General features: G+C 35.9%; 1 protein-coding gene across 3 annotated transcripts in view; it reads left to right on the top strand.

Annotated features, from left to right (window-relative positions):
• DIP2C (disco interacting protein 2 homolog C) overlaps positions 1-12,555 on the top strand; it is a 214,807-nt gene that overhangs the window by 73,922 nt on the left and 128,330 nt on the right. The gene's annotated exons all lie outside the window — the stretch shown is intronic.

Genomic DNA, 12,555 nt, shown 5'->3' with positions numbered 1-12,555 from the left:
CGATGTTTCTTTCTCTTTCCCTTTCTCTCCCTCCCACTCTATCTGAAGATAAATAGAAAAATATCCTCAGGTGAGGATTAAAAAAAAAGTTAGCTCTTGGAAATTGGTTTAATCCAGTCAAAAAAAAATAGAATACTCTCTTGTGTGAGCCTCACCTCTTGCCAGATTCAGCTATGGAGCCAACTGTGTACTTGTAACTGCTGCTCCTTAGCTGGTTCTTCAGGGCTTAGCCACCCTGTACGGGAAATTCTGGGACCCACCTGTGTGCACGTGTGAGCGCAGCACTCATCTGTCTGGCCCAGCGCTAAGGCTTGAGGATCAAAGAGGAGTGAGACGTGGCTCTCAGGCTGGTGACCGATGTTGGAAGGACAGCTCGCTTCTACTGATGGAATGGAGAACAGAGTAGTGCTGACTCTCGTAAGATGAATTTGAGGCACAGACTGATGTTATCTATGAAAACGTAGAGTGCATATGTCTACACCAAGGCATCTCGACTCCTGCTTTTCAGTCATCTATATTTTGTTGTGTTTTAGTCATCTATTTGAGACATATGTTATGAGTCAGTTTTTGTTTTTACTGTGGTAAAGGAATATAAGAAAGCAATGCATTTCCAAATGTAAGATTGTAATTTATCAGGACGTAAAATGAAAGTGTCGATTACGACGATGAAAGCCGGAGCGCGGTGCTCTCTGTGTAGAAACACGAAGTAGACGAACATTAGTGATCGAATGTTGCTGGAAAGATGCCGAGAAAAGTTGATTGAGTAGAATTGTTCTCATACCAAGTAACGTGGTAAAATCAAAAGGCTAGATAGATCATTGACAGTATCTGGTTTACACTCAGCTCTAAAATCCAGCTTCCTCAAAGCCCTCGGGAACCAAAATTCTCAGCTGAGGAAAAGGATCTTTAACAGAAAATGTAGATAGCGAATGAAGGTTGTAAGCAAACTTTTAAAAGTCTTATGCTTTCCATTTACCAATATAAATAAAAAAGACTATGAAGAGAACACATGGCATTCTGTGATGTTAAATTAATACAAGGAAATCATGCTAAGCAACTAACTTCCTGCTGCCATGCCTCACTTCCGGAACTTCTCAGTCTTCCTCTCTGCCTTCTCCCTGGTCTTCGTGAGAGAGCTGCTCATTCCTTTTGCTTTGGTATAGTGTGCGGGGTCCTCCCTTTCGATTTATGACTTCACTTTTGCCCCAAATTTTGAGGGATTTAGGTGCTTGAGCTATAAAATCACTGGGCAACCCTTCTTCATCTTGTGGATTTTTTGCGTTGTTGGTGATGTACATGCTTCTCAAGTTCCCACCACAGTTCCCAGGTGAAACAGCCACTGTGCCCCACATGACCTCTGATCGGCCTTCCTTCCTTACCGCCTCCCCATCGGAGTTACACTCTCCACACAGTGCTTGCTTCTCACTCAAACTGAAGTAAAGCTAAAATGTCTGTACAATAAGATAGTGTTCACATCATCTCCACATCTGTTTTTTCCCAACATGCACATTGCCGTCTCGGATTCTCAGTATCTGTTTTCCCAGTTAAAATATCTGTTTAACTTGCCTTAAATCTGGGGGAATTTCATGTGTGATTCCCAGCTTTTAAATATGCAATACAGGCCCTGGCCGGTTTGGCTCAGCGGTTAGAGCGTCGGCCTGCGGTCCCGAGAGACCCGGGTTCGGTTCCCGCTAAGGGCATGTACCTCGGTTGCAGTTTGTCCCCGGCCCTGGTTGGGTTGTGTGGGTGGCAGCCACTCAATGTGTCCCTTTCACATCGATGTTTCTCTCTCTCTTCCTCTCTCCCCATCCCACTCTACCTGAACAAAGAACAGAAAAATGTCCTCAGGTGAGGATAAAAAAAAAAAAAAATTAAATATGCGATACAGTATTAACTGTAGTTGTCATGCTGTACATTACCTCCCTGTGACTTACTTATTTTACAGCCGGAAGTTGGCGCCTTCTGACTGCCTCCCCCCATTTCATCTACCTTCCACCGTCTCTGGCAACCACTGATCTGTTCTCTGTACCTATAAGCTTAGGATTTTTTTGGTTTTTTAGATTCCACGTATAAGTGAAATCATACACTATTTGTATATATTTCTCTCTGACTTATTTCACGTAGCATAATACCCTCCAGGTCCATTCATGTTGTTGCAAATGGCAAGATTTCATTCTTTTCAATGGCTGAGTAATACATACACCGCATTTTCTTTATCCATTCATCAATGGACATTTAGATTGTTTCCATACCTTGGCTATTGTAAATAATGCTGCAATAAACAAGGTGCATATGTCTCTTTGAGTTATGGTTTTTGTTTTCTTTGGATAAATACCCAGAGAGGAATTGCTGGATCATGTGGTAGTTCTATTTTTCACTTTTTTAAAGAAACTTCCATACTGTTTCTCATTGTAGCTGCACCAAATACATCCCTACCAACAGTGCACACGAGTTCTCTTTTATACACATTCTTGCCAGCATTTGTTATCTCTTGTCTTTTTTATAATAACCATTTTAACAGGTGTGAGGTGATAGCTCCTGGTGGGTTTTATTTGAATTTCCCTGATGTAATATTGAGTACATTTTTATGTACCTCTTGGCTATCTCTATGCGTCTTTGGAAAAATATCTATTTGGATCCTCTGCTCATTTTTAAATTAGGTCGTTTGGGATTTTTTTGCCCTAGAGTTGTATGAGTTCTTTATATATATTGGATATTAACCCATTATCAGGTAAATATCATTTGTGAATGCCCTCTCCCATTTAGTAGACTGCCTTTCATTCTGTTGATGGTCTCCTTTGCTGTGCAAAAGTTTGATGTAGTCCCACTTGTTAATTTTTGCTTTTGTGGTCAAATCTAAAGAATCATCAACAAGACTAATGATGTCAAGGAGCCAACTGCCTGTTTTCTTCTAAGGCTTTCATGATTTCAGGTCTTACCTTCTAATCATTACTCCATTCTGAGTTAATGTTTTCTGTCTGTTGTAAGGTAGTGATCCAGTTTCATTCTTTTACATGTGGCTGTCCACTTTTCCCAACACTATGAATTAAAGATTCCCCATTGTATATTCTTGGCTCCTTTGTCATAAATCGACCACATATGTGGGTTTATTTCTGGGTTCTTTTCCATTCTCTTGATCTGTGTCTTATTTTTATGTTTACTCTAGCTTTGTAAAATAGTTTGAAGACAGGGAGCATGATACCTCCATCTTTGTTCTTCTTTCTCAACATTGCTTTGGATATTCAGGGTCTTTTGTGGTTTTGTACAAATTTTTGAGTCGTTTGTTCTATATCTGTGAAAAATGCTATTGGATTGTTGATAGGGATTACATTGAATCCATAAATTGATTTGGGTAGTATAGACAATACATACAAACCTTGGAGATATTGCAGGTTTGGTTCCAAACCACTGCGATAAAGTGAAGCGCATGAATTTTTTTTTTAAACCTCACCCAAGGACATTTTCCCATTTATCTTCAGATGGAGTGGGAAGGGGGACGGGAGAGAAAGAGAAACATCGATCGGTCGTCTCCCGCGTGACCCCAACCAGGGCTGGGGATGAACCGCAACTGAGGTACATGCCCTTGACCTGAATCGAACCCGTGACTTCTTGGTCTGAAGGCCAATGCTCTAACCACTGAGCTAAATAGGCCAGGGCAGTCACATGGATTTTTTATTTTTCCAATGTAAGTTTTGTTTACACTATACTGTAGTCTACTAAGTGTGCAGCAATACTGTCTAAAAAACAATGTACATACCTTAAATATACATACTTTATTTCTAAAAATGCTAACCTTCATCTGAGCCTTCAGCGAGTCATAATCTTTTTGCTGGTGGAGGGTCTTGCCTCGATGATGATGAAAACACAGTATCTGCAAAATGCCTGTATTAATTCTTCCAGTCCATGAGCGCAAAATATCTTTCCATTTATTTGTATCTTCTTCAGTTTCTTTCTTCGATGCCTTATAGTTTTCAGTGTATAGGTCTTTCACCTCTTTAGTTAAATTTATTTCCTGGTTTTTATTCTTCTTTGATGCTATTTTAAGTGGGATTGTTTTCTTAATTTCTCTTTTGGATAGTTCATTATTAATGTATAGAAACACAACAGATTTCTGTATATTGATTTTGTATCCTGCAATTTTACTGAATTCATTTATTAATGCTAACAGGGATTTTGGTTTTTTCTTTTTTTTTTTGTTTTCTTGGTGAAATCTTTAGTTTCCTGTATCTAGTATCATGTCATCTGCAAAGAGTGACAGTTTTACTTCTTCCTTTCCAATTTGGATGCCTTTTATTTATTTTTATTGCCTAATTGATTCTGGCTAGGGCTTCTAATACTACATGGAAAAAAGTGGCTGGAGTGGGCACTGTCTTGTTCTTAGTCTTGGGGATGATGTTAGCTTGTCATATGTGGCCTGTACTGTATTGAGATACATTCTCTTATACCCACTTTGTTGAGAGTTTTTATCATAATGGATGTTGAATTTTGGCAAATCTTTTTTCTGCTTCCTTTGAGATGATCATAGGATTTTTGTCATTCATTTCGTTAATATGGTATATCACATTGATTAATTTGTAGATGTTGAATGATCCTTGCATCCTTGAAATAAATGCCAGTTGATTGTTGTGTATGATCCTTTTAATGTATTGTTGAATCTGTTTTGCTAATATTTTGTTGAGGTCGTTTGCATCTATTTTCACCCGGGACATTGCCCTACAAATTTCTTTTCTTGTGGCATCCTTGTCTGATTTTAGTGTCAGGGTAATGCTAGCCTCATAAAATAAGTGTGAAAGTGTTTCCTTCTCTTCTTTTTTGGGGGAGAGTTTGAGAAGGATTGTGATTAATTTGTCTTTGACTATTTGATGGAATTTGACAGTGAACACTGTCTGGTTCTGAACTTTGTGTTTTTTGTTGTTGTTTTGATTTGGAGATTTTTGATTACTGAATCAGTCTTCGTATTAGTAATTGGTCTGTTTAGATTTTGTATTTATTTATGACTTAGTCTTTGAAGGTTGTATGTATCTAGGAATTTATCCATTTTTAATAGGTTTTCCCATTACTTGGCTTATAATTATTCATAGTTGTCTCTTATGATCCTTTGTATTTCTGTGGGATTAGTTGCACTGTCTTCTCTTTCATTTCTGATTTTATTTATTTAAGTTCTCTTTTTTTCTTGATAAATCTAGCTAAAGGTTTGTCTGTTGTGTTTATATTTTCAGAAAACCAGATCTTGGTTTCATTGATATATTCTATTGTCTTTTTTAGTCTGTATTTTATTTATTTCTATTCTAATCTTTTTTATTTTTTTTCTTCTAACTTTGGAACTCATTTGTTCTTTTCCTTATTCCTTGAGGTATAAAGTTAGGATGAAGGTATACAGGTATAAAGTTAGTTTATTTGAGATTCTTGTTTTTTGAAGGTAGGCATTTATTGCTATTAACACTGCTTTTGCTGCATCCCATAAGTTTTTGTATGTTTTATTTACATTTTCATTAGTCTCAAGATATTTTTCTAATATTTTTTATTAATTTATTTTTGTTATAGATGTTTCTCCTTTTTCCCCCATTGATACCCTCTTCCTGATCCACCCCCACTCCAGCATTGTTGTCCATGTCCATTGGTTATGCATACGTGCATATAAGTTCTTTGGTTTATCTCTTCCTCCCTCCCATTCCCCTCTCCTGAGGTTTGTCAGTCTGTACCCTATTATTACTAAGTGTCTCTGGGTCTATTTTGTTTATCAGTTTATTTTTCTCATTATATTCCACAAATAAGTGAGGTCATGTGATATTTGTCTTTCTCTGATTGTCTTATTTTGCTTAGCATAATACTCTCCACGTCCCTTATGTTGTTTCAAAGGATAAGAGAGCTGCATAGTGTATATGTACCACAGCTTTTTTATCCACTCATTTATTGATGGATACTTGGGTTGTTTCCAGATCTTATCAATTGTAAATAGTGCTGCTATGAACATAGGGGTACATATATTCTTTCTGATTGGTGTTTCAGAGTTCTTAGGATATATTCCTAGAAGTGGGATCACTGGGTCAAATGGCAGTTCCATTTTTAATTTTTTGAGGAAACACCATATTGTTTTCCATAGTGGCTGCACCAGTCTGCATTCCCACCAGCAGTGTACTAGAGTCCCCTTTTCTCCACACTCTCGCCAGCCCTTATTGTTTGATGATTTGTTGATGGCAGCCATTCTGGCAGGTATGAGGTGATAGCACATAGTCGTTTTAATTTGCATCTCTCTGATGATTAGTAATGTTGAGCATTTTTTCATATGTCTCTTGGCCATTTTTATGTCCTATTTGGAGAGGTGTCTATTTAGGTTCTCTGCCCATTTCTTTTTTCTTTTCTTCCTCACCCGAACATATTTTTCTATTTATTAGTAGATACAGTGGGAGGGAGGGAGATAGAGACACACACAGAGAAACATTGATGTGATAAAGCCACATCGACTGGTAGCCTCTTGCATGACCCAACCAGGGCCGGGGACAAACTACAACCGAGGTATGTGCCCTTGACTAGAATCAAACCCACCACTTATTGATCCATGAGGCCGATGCTCTAACTACTGAGCTAAACTGGCCAGGGCTCCTCTGCCCAATTTTTAATTGGGTTCTTTGTCTTCCTTTTGTTGAATTGTATGAATACTTTATATATTTTGGAAATTAACCCCTTATCTGATATATCATTGGCAGTGATGCTCTCCCATAGAGTGGGTTGACTTTCCATTTTGGTAGTTTTTTCTTTTGCTGTGCAGAAGCTTTTGAGTTTGATGTAGTCCCATTTATTCAATTTTTCCTTTGTTTCTCTTGCCTTAGGTGTTGTATCAGTGGAAATTCTGCTGCATATGATGTCTGATATTGTGTTGCCTACATTTTCTTCTAGGATTTTTATGGATTCACAAGTCACATTTAAGTCTTTTATCCATTCTGAATTTATTCTTATGTATAGTGTAAGCTGGTGGTCTAGCTTTATTTTTTTGCATGTATCTGTCTAATTTTCCCAACATCATTTATTAAAGAGGCTACCTTTACTCCATTGTATGCTCGTGCCACCTTTGTCAAATATTAATTGAGTAAATGTTTTGGGTCAATTTCTGTGTTCTGTTCTGTTTCATTGATCTGTATTCCTGTTCTTGTGCCAGTACCAGGCTGTTTTGTTTACATTGGCTTTGTAGTATAACCTGATACCCAGTATTGTGATCCCTCCTACTTTGTTCTCCTTTTTCAAGATTGCTGTGGCTATTCGGGTTCTTTTTTGGTTCCATATGAACTTTTGAAGTATTTGATCTAGTTCTGTGAAATATGTTATTGGTATTTTAATGGGGGTTGCATTGAATCTATAGATTGCTTTCAGTAATATGGACATTTTAATGATGTTAATTCTTCCAATCCATAAACAAGATATATGCTTCCACTTCTTTATATCTTCCTCTATTTCTCTTTTCAAAACCTGTGGTTTTCTGAGAACAAGTCCTTTACTTTTTGGTCAAGTTTATTCCTAGGTATCTTAGTTTTTTTGCTGCAATGATAAAGGGATTTATTATTTTGTTTTTGTTTTTGTTTTTAGTTTCTCTTTCTGTGAGCTCATTGCTATATATGAATGCTATCAATTTCTTGATGTTAATTTTGTATCCTGCTATTTTGCCAAATTCATTTATTAGCTCTAGTAGATTTTTGATGAAGACTTTAGGGTTTTCTGTGTACAATATCACGTCATCTGTGAATAATGACAGTTTCACTTCTTCCTTTCCAATTTAGATCCCTTTTACTTTTTCTTCTTGTCTAATTGCTGTGGCTGAGACTTCTAGTACGATGTTAAATAAGAGTGGTGAAAGTGGGCATCCCTGTCTTGTTCCTGTTCTTAAGGGAAATGCTTTTAGTTTTTGCCCATTGAGTATGATGTTTGGCTGTAGATTTTTATATATGGCCTTTATTATTTCAAGATATGATGCCTTTATTCCCACATTGTTGAGTGCTTTTATCAGAAATAGGTGCTGGATTTTTGTCTAATGCTTTTCAGCATCTATTGATATGATCATATGGTTTTTATCTTTTATTTTGTTTACATGGTGTATCACATTTATTTATTTGTGAATATTGTACCAGCCTTGCATCCCTGGGATGAATCCCACTTGGTCATGGTGAATAATTTTCTTGATGTCTTGCTGGATCTGATTTGCTAGTATTTTGTTAAGGATCTGGGCATCTGTGTTCATCAGGGATATTGGCCAATAGTTTTCTTTCTTCGTAGTGTCTTTTTCTGGTTTTGGAATTAGAATTATGCTGGCTTCATAAAACAAGTTTGGAAGTCTACCTTCTTGAATATTTTGCAATAGTTTGAGGAGAATGGGTGTTAGATCTTCTTTGAATGTTTGGTAAAACTCCTCCGTGAAGCCATCCAGGCCTGGGCTTTATTTTTTGCTGGTAGTCTCTTGATTACATCTTCAATTTCCTTAGTTGTTATTCGTCTGTTCAAGTTTTCTTTCTCTTCCTAGTTCAGTTTTAGGAGACTGTTTGTTTCTAGAAATTTGTGCATTTAGCCTAGATTGTCCAATGTATTGGCGTATAATTGTTCATAGTATTTTTAAATGGTCCTTGTATTTCTATGGTGTCAGTTGTTACTTCTCCTCTTTTGTTTCTGACTTTGTTTATTTGGGTCCTCTCTTTTGTTTCTTGGGGAGTCTGGCTAAGGTTCTATCAATCTTGTTTATCTTTTCAAAGAACCAGCTCTTTGTTTCATTGATCTTTTGAATTGTGTTTTTTTGGTTTTTTGTTTGTTAGTTTAGTTTCTATGTCATTTATTTCTGCTCTGACCTTTATAATTTCTTTCCTTCTACTTGCTGTGGGTTTTTCTTATTGTTTACTTTCTAGTTCTTAAAGTTGTAGGATTAGAAAGTCAATGAGAAATTTTTTTTATTTCTTGAGGTATGAACTTTCCTCTCAGGACTGCTTTCATGGCATCCCGTAGATTTTGTGTTGTTGTGTGTTCATTTTCATTGGTTTCCAGGAAGTTTTTAAATTCTTTCTTGATTTCCTTGGTAACCCATTCATTGTTTAATAACATGCTATTTAACCTTCATGTGTTTGAATGTTTTTGCTGTAATTAATTTGTAGTTTCATGCCATTGTGATCTGAGAAGATGTTTTATATGATTTCAGTCTTCTTGAACTTGTAGAGTCTCAACACATTTTTTATTTATTATTTTATTTCTTATTGACCCCTTGGTTGTTCAGCAACATGTTTAATCTCCACGTATTTGTGAATTTTCCAGTTTTCTTACAATAGAGTTCTAGTTTTATACCACTGTGTTCAGAAAAGATGTTTAATATAATTTTAGTCTTCTTAAATTTGTTAAGGCTTGTTTTGTGTCCTAAGATGTGGTGTACTGTGGAGAATATTCCATGTACACTTGAGAAGAATTTGAGTGCTGTTTCTTTGGGATGGGATGTTCTGTATATATCTTAAGTTCATCTGTTCTAATGTGTCATTTAAGGTTGATGTTTCCTCAACATGTCTGGATGATTTATTCATTGACGTAAAAGGAGTATTAAAGTTTCCTAATATTATTATATTGCTGTGTATTTCTCCCTTTAGGTCTATTAATATTTGCTTTATAGGTGTTCCTATGTTGGGTGCATATGTATTCTCTTGTTGGATTAACTTCTTTATCATTATGTAACATTCTCCTTGTCTCTTGTTGCAGTCCTTGTTTTACAGTCAGTTTTGTCTAATACACATATTGGTACCCCAACTTTCTTCTGGTTTCTATTTGTACAAAATATTTTTTCCTATTCCTTTCAGTTGTGTATGACCTTACATCTGAAGTGAGTCTCTTGTTTGTTTTTTTAGCTCTTCAGCCATTCTATGTCTTTTGCTTAGAGAATTTAGTCTATTTCTTTTTAAGTAATTATTTATAGGTATATACTTATTACCATTTTGTTCATTGTTTTCTGGCTGTTTTATAGTTGCTCTGTTCCTTTCTTCATCTCTTGTTCTCTTCCTTTGTGATTGAATGACTTTTTTGGTATGCTTCAATTCCTTTTTCATTATCTTTTATTTATGTCCTGTAGGTTTTTGTTTGGTGGTTACCATAAGGCTTACATGTAACACCTTATATTTATTACAGTCTATTTTCAAGTTAGGTTGTTTTAAGTTGATAATAACTTAAGTTTGAGTGTATTTGAAGCTCTATGTTTTTTACTCCCCCCACACACACCCTTTTATAAATTTGATGTCACATTTTACATCTTTTCATCTTGTGTATTCCTTAACTATTTTAGTAACAGTTGTTTTTACTAATTTTGTCTTTTATCCTTCCCACTCGCTTTATAAGTAATTAATCCACAACCTTTACTATATATTTACCTTTACTAGTGAGATTTATACTTTCATATGTTTTAATGTTACTAATTAGTGCCCCCCTTCCTTTTTTTAGCTTAAAGAAGTCCCCTTAATATTTTTTTGTTAGGCTGGTTTAGTGGTGATAAACTCCTTTAGCTTTTGCTTATCTGGTAAACTATGAGTCCTTCGATTCTGAATGATAAGTTTACTGGGTAGAGTGTTCTTGGTTGGAAGTTTGTTTTTCTTTCTTCTTTATAAACCAGTCAAGAACTGTTATTATCTTCTTTAATTTAAATCAGCAACTTTTTTTCATTTTTTTTCTTTGTTAAACATCAAGTATATTTCTAGAACTTTGCAAAAAGTGTCTTACCCTTTTCAAATTCTCTCTTATAATTTGGCTTTAAATGAATTTATGATGATAGCAACCTCAGTATTCCAAGCTGGGGATGAAGTTGAAACTTTAACAGGATATGGTGGTGTTAATTAACTATAATAGATTTGTTCATTTACAACACACAGATTTTTTTCCATTACAGCAAACAGATTGTAATTGTTTATTCAACTATAATCCCTAATATTGCACACATTAGAGAAATCTGAAGGCACAAAATAATTGTGTTTCCTTAAGAAAAAAAGTATTCCTTGAGTGATTTCTAATGGCTAGTAGTTATATATTTGGGAAACATATAAACACCAAAGAAAATACCAAATAATTGTAAAGCAGCCAGTCTTGAGGAGAAGGATTTAGAAAGGATGGAGGAGGGGGCACAAATAAAACCTCATACCTAGTGATTACTCCATGTCCTCAAGAAGCATGCTAAAATGTAACTTTGTGTGTTTTTTTTATATATAGTTTGCTGATGACATTAGTAAAACAAAGAAACATTTGTTGAGCACTTACTGCGAGCCAGGAAAGTCCTAGGAATTAGAGGAATTAAAGATAATTAAAACATTCTATTTGTTTCACTAGGGCATGACCAACTGATAAATCCTGTGGTGTGTAAACAGTTTAAAAACCATAATTGAATTGTTGCGAAATTCAACATGAAAGAAAATAAATTCAGATTTTTTTCATTCAAAATATATATTGTAAACAAAACCTTTTTAACTTAGCTTTACATATAAAATAGAAAAAAAGATTGAAACAGCAATTTCATTTATAGAAAACAGTTGGAATTGGCCTTAACTTTATTGTATTATTATTGAACTAATAGAATATTTAACACTTTTGAATGCTCATAGATGCCAAAGTTGTAAAAGACCTTTTTTATGTTTTAATTTATTTTAGAGAAATGAAAGGGGGTTGGGGGGACATCGATTAGCTGCCTCTCATGCATGCCCCAACCAGGGATAGAACCAACAACCTGGGTATGTGAACCCACCACCTTTTGGTGTGTGAGACAATGCTAAAACCAACTGGGCCACACCAGACAGGGCTTTAAAAGGTCTTTATGTGTCCAAGGGCTCATGTTAGATTTTAAAGTCATATTTATTACATCTCAGACTATCTGCTGTCTCCTGGATGATGCTGAGGAAAAGTCTGGCACTTGAGTGAAGGGATTTGAATCTGCAAGTTCTTCAAAGCTAGTCATTCATTCATTCATTCATTCATTTATTTTTTTATCCTCATTTGAGGACATTTTTTCATATTTTTGTTCAGATAGAGTGGGAGGGAGAGAGAGAGAGAAAGAGAGAAACATCGACATGAAAGGGACATATCGAGTGGCTGCCTCCCGCACCACCCAACGAGGGCTGGGGACAAACTGCAACTGAGGTACGTGCTCTTAGTGGGAACCGAACCCGGGTGTCTCTGGACCGCAGACTGACGCTCTAACCCCTGAGCCAAACTGGCCAGGGAGCTAGTGATTCTTTTAGAAGTATTTTTTAAAGCCCGCTTCGTGGTCATTTTTACTAGAATTTCAAATTTTAAAATATTTGCCTTCATCTTTATCTAAGTTCAACGATTTCTGTCCTAAAACTCCGAGGTTAGAATAATTTGAAGTTGAGAAACATAGGACCTGGGGAGGGAGAAGTCTCAAGCTCTTTAAATCATGTCTTATGTACCCTTTACATCCATTCCAGTCACACAAGGCAGGACTCATTAACAGAAGAAATGTGTGTCATTCTGCACAACAGAAACCAGCAGCATCACACTATTGCCATAGTCTTTGCCCTGCTTTATTTCACAGAAATCTTCCCC

This window comes from Molossus molossus, unplaced genomic scaffold, assembly GCF_014108415.1.
Source record: "Molossus molossus isolate mMolMol1 unplaced genomic scaffold, mMolMol1.p scaffold_m16_p_1, whole genome shotgun sequence".
Taxonomy (NCBI): domain Eukaryota; kingdom Metazoa; phylum Chordata; class Mammalia; order Chiroptera; family Molossidae; genus Molossus; species Molossus molossus.
Note: the sequence above shows the minus strand (reverse complement) of the source record. Positions and strands in the feature narration are given on the sequence as shown.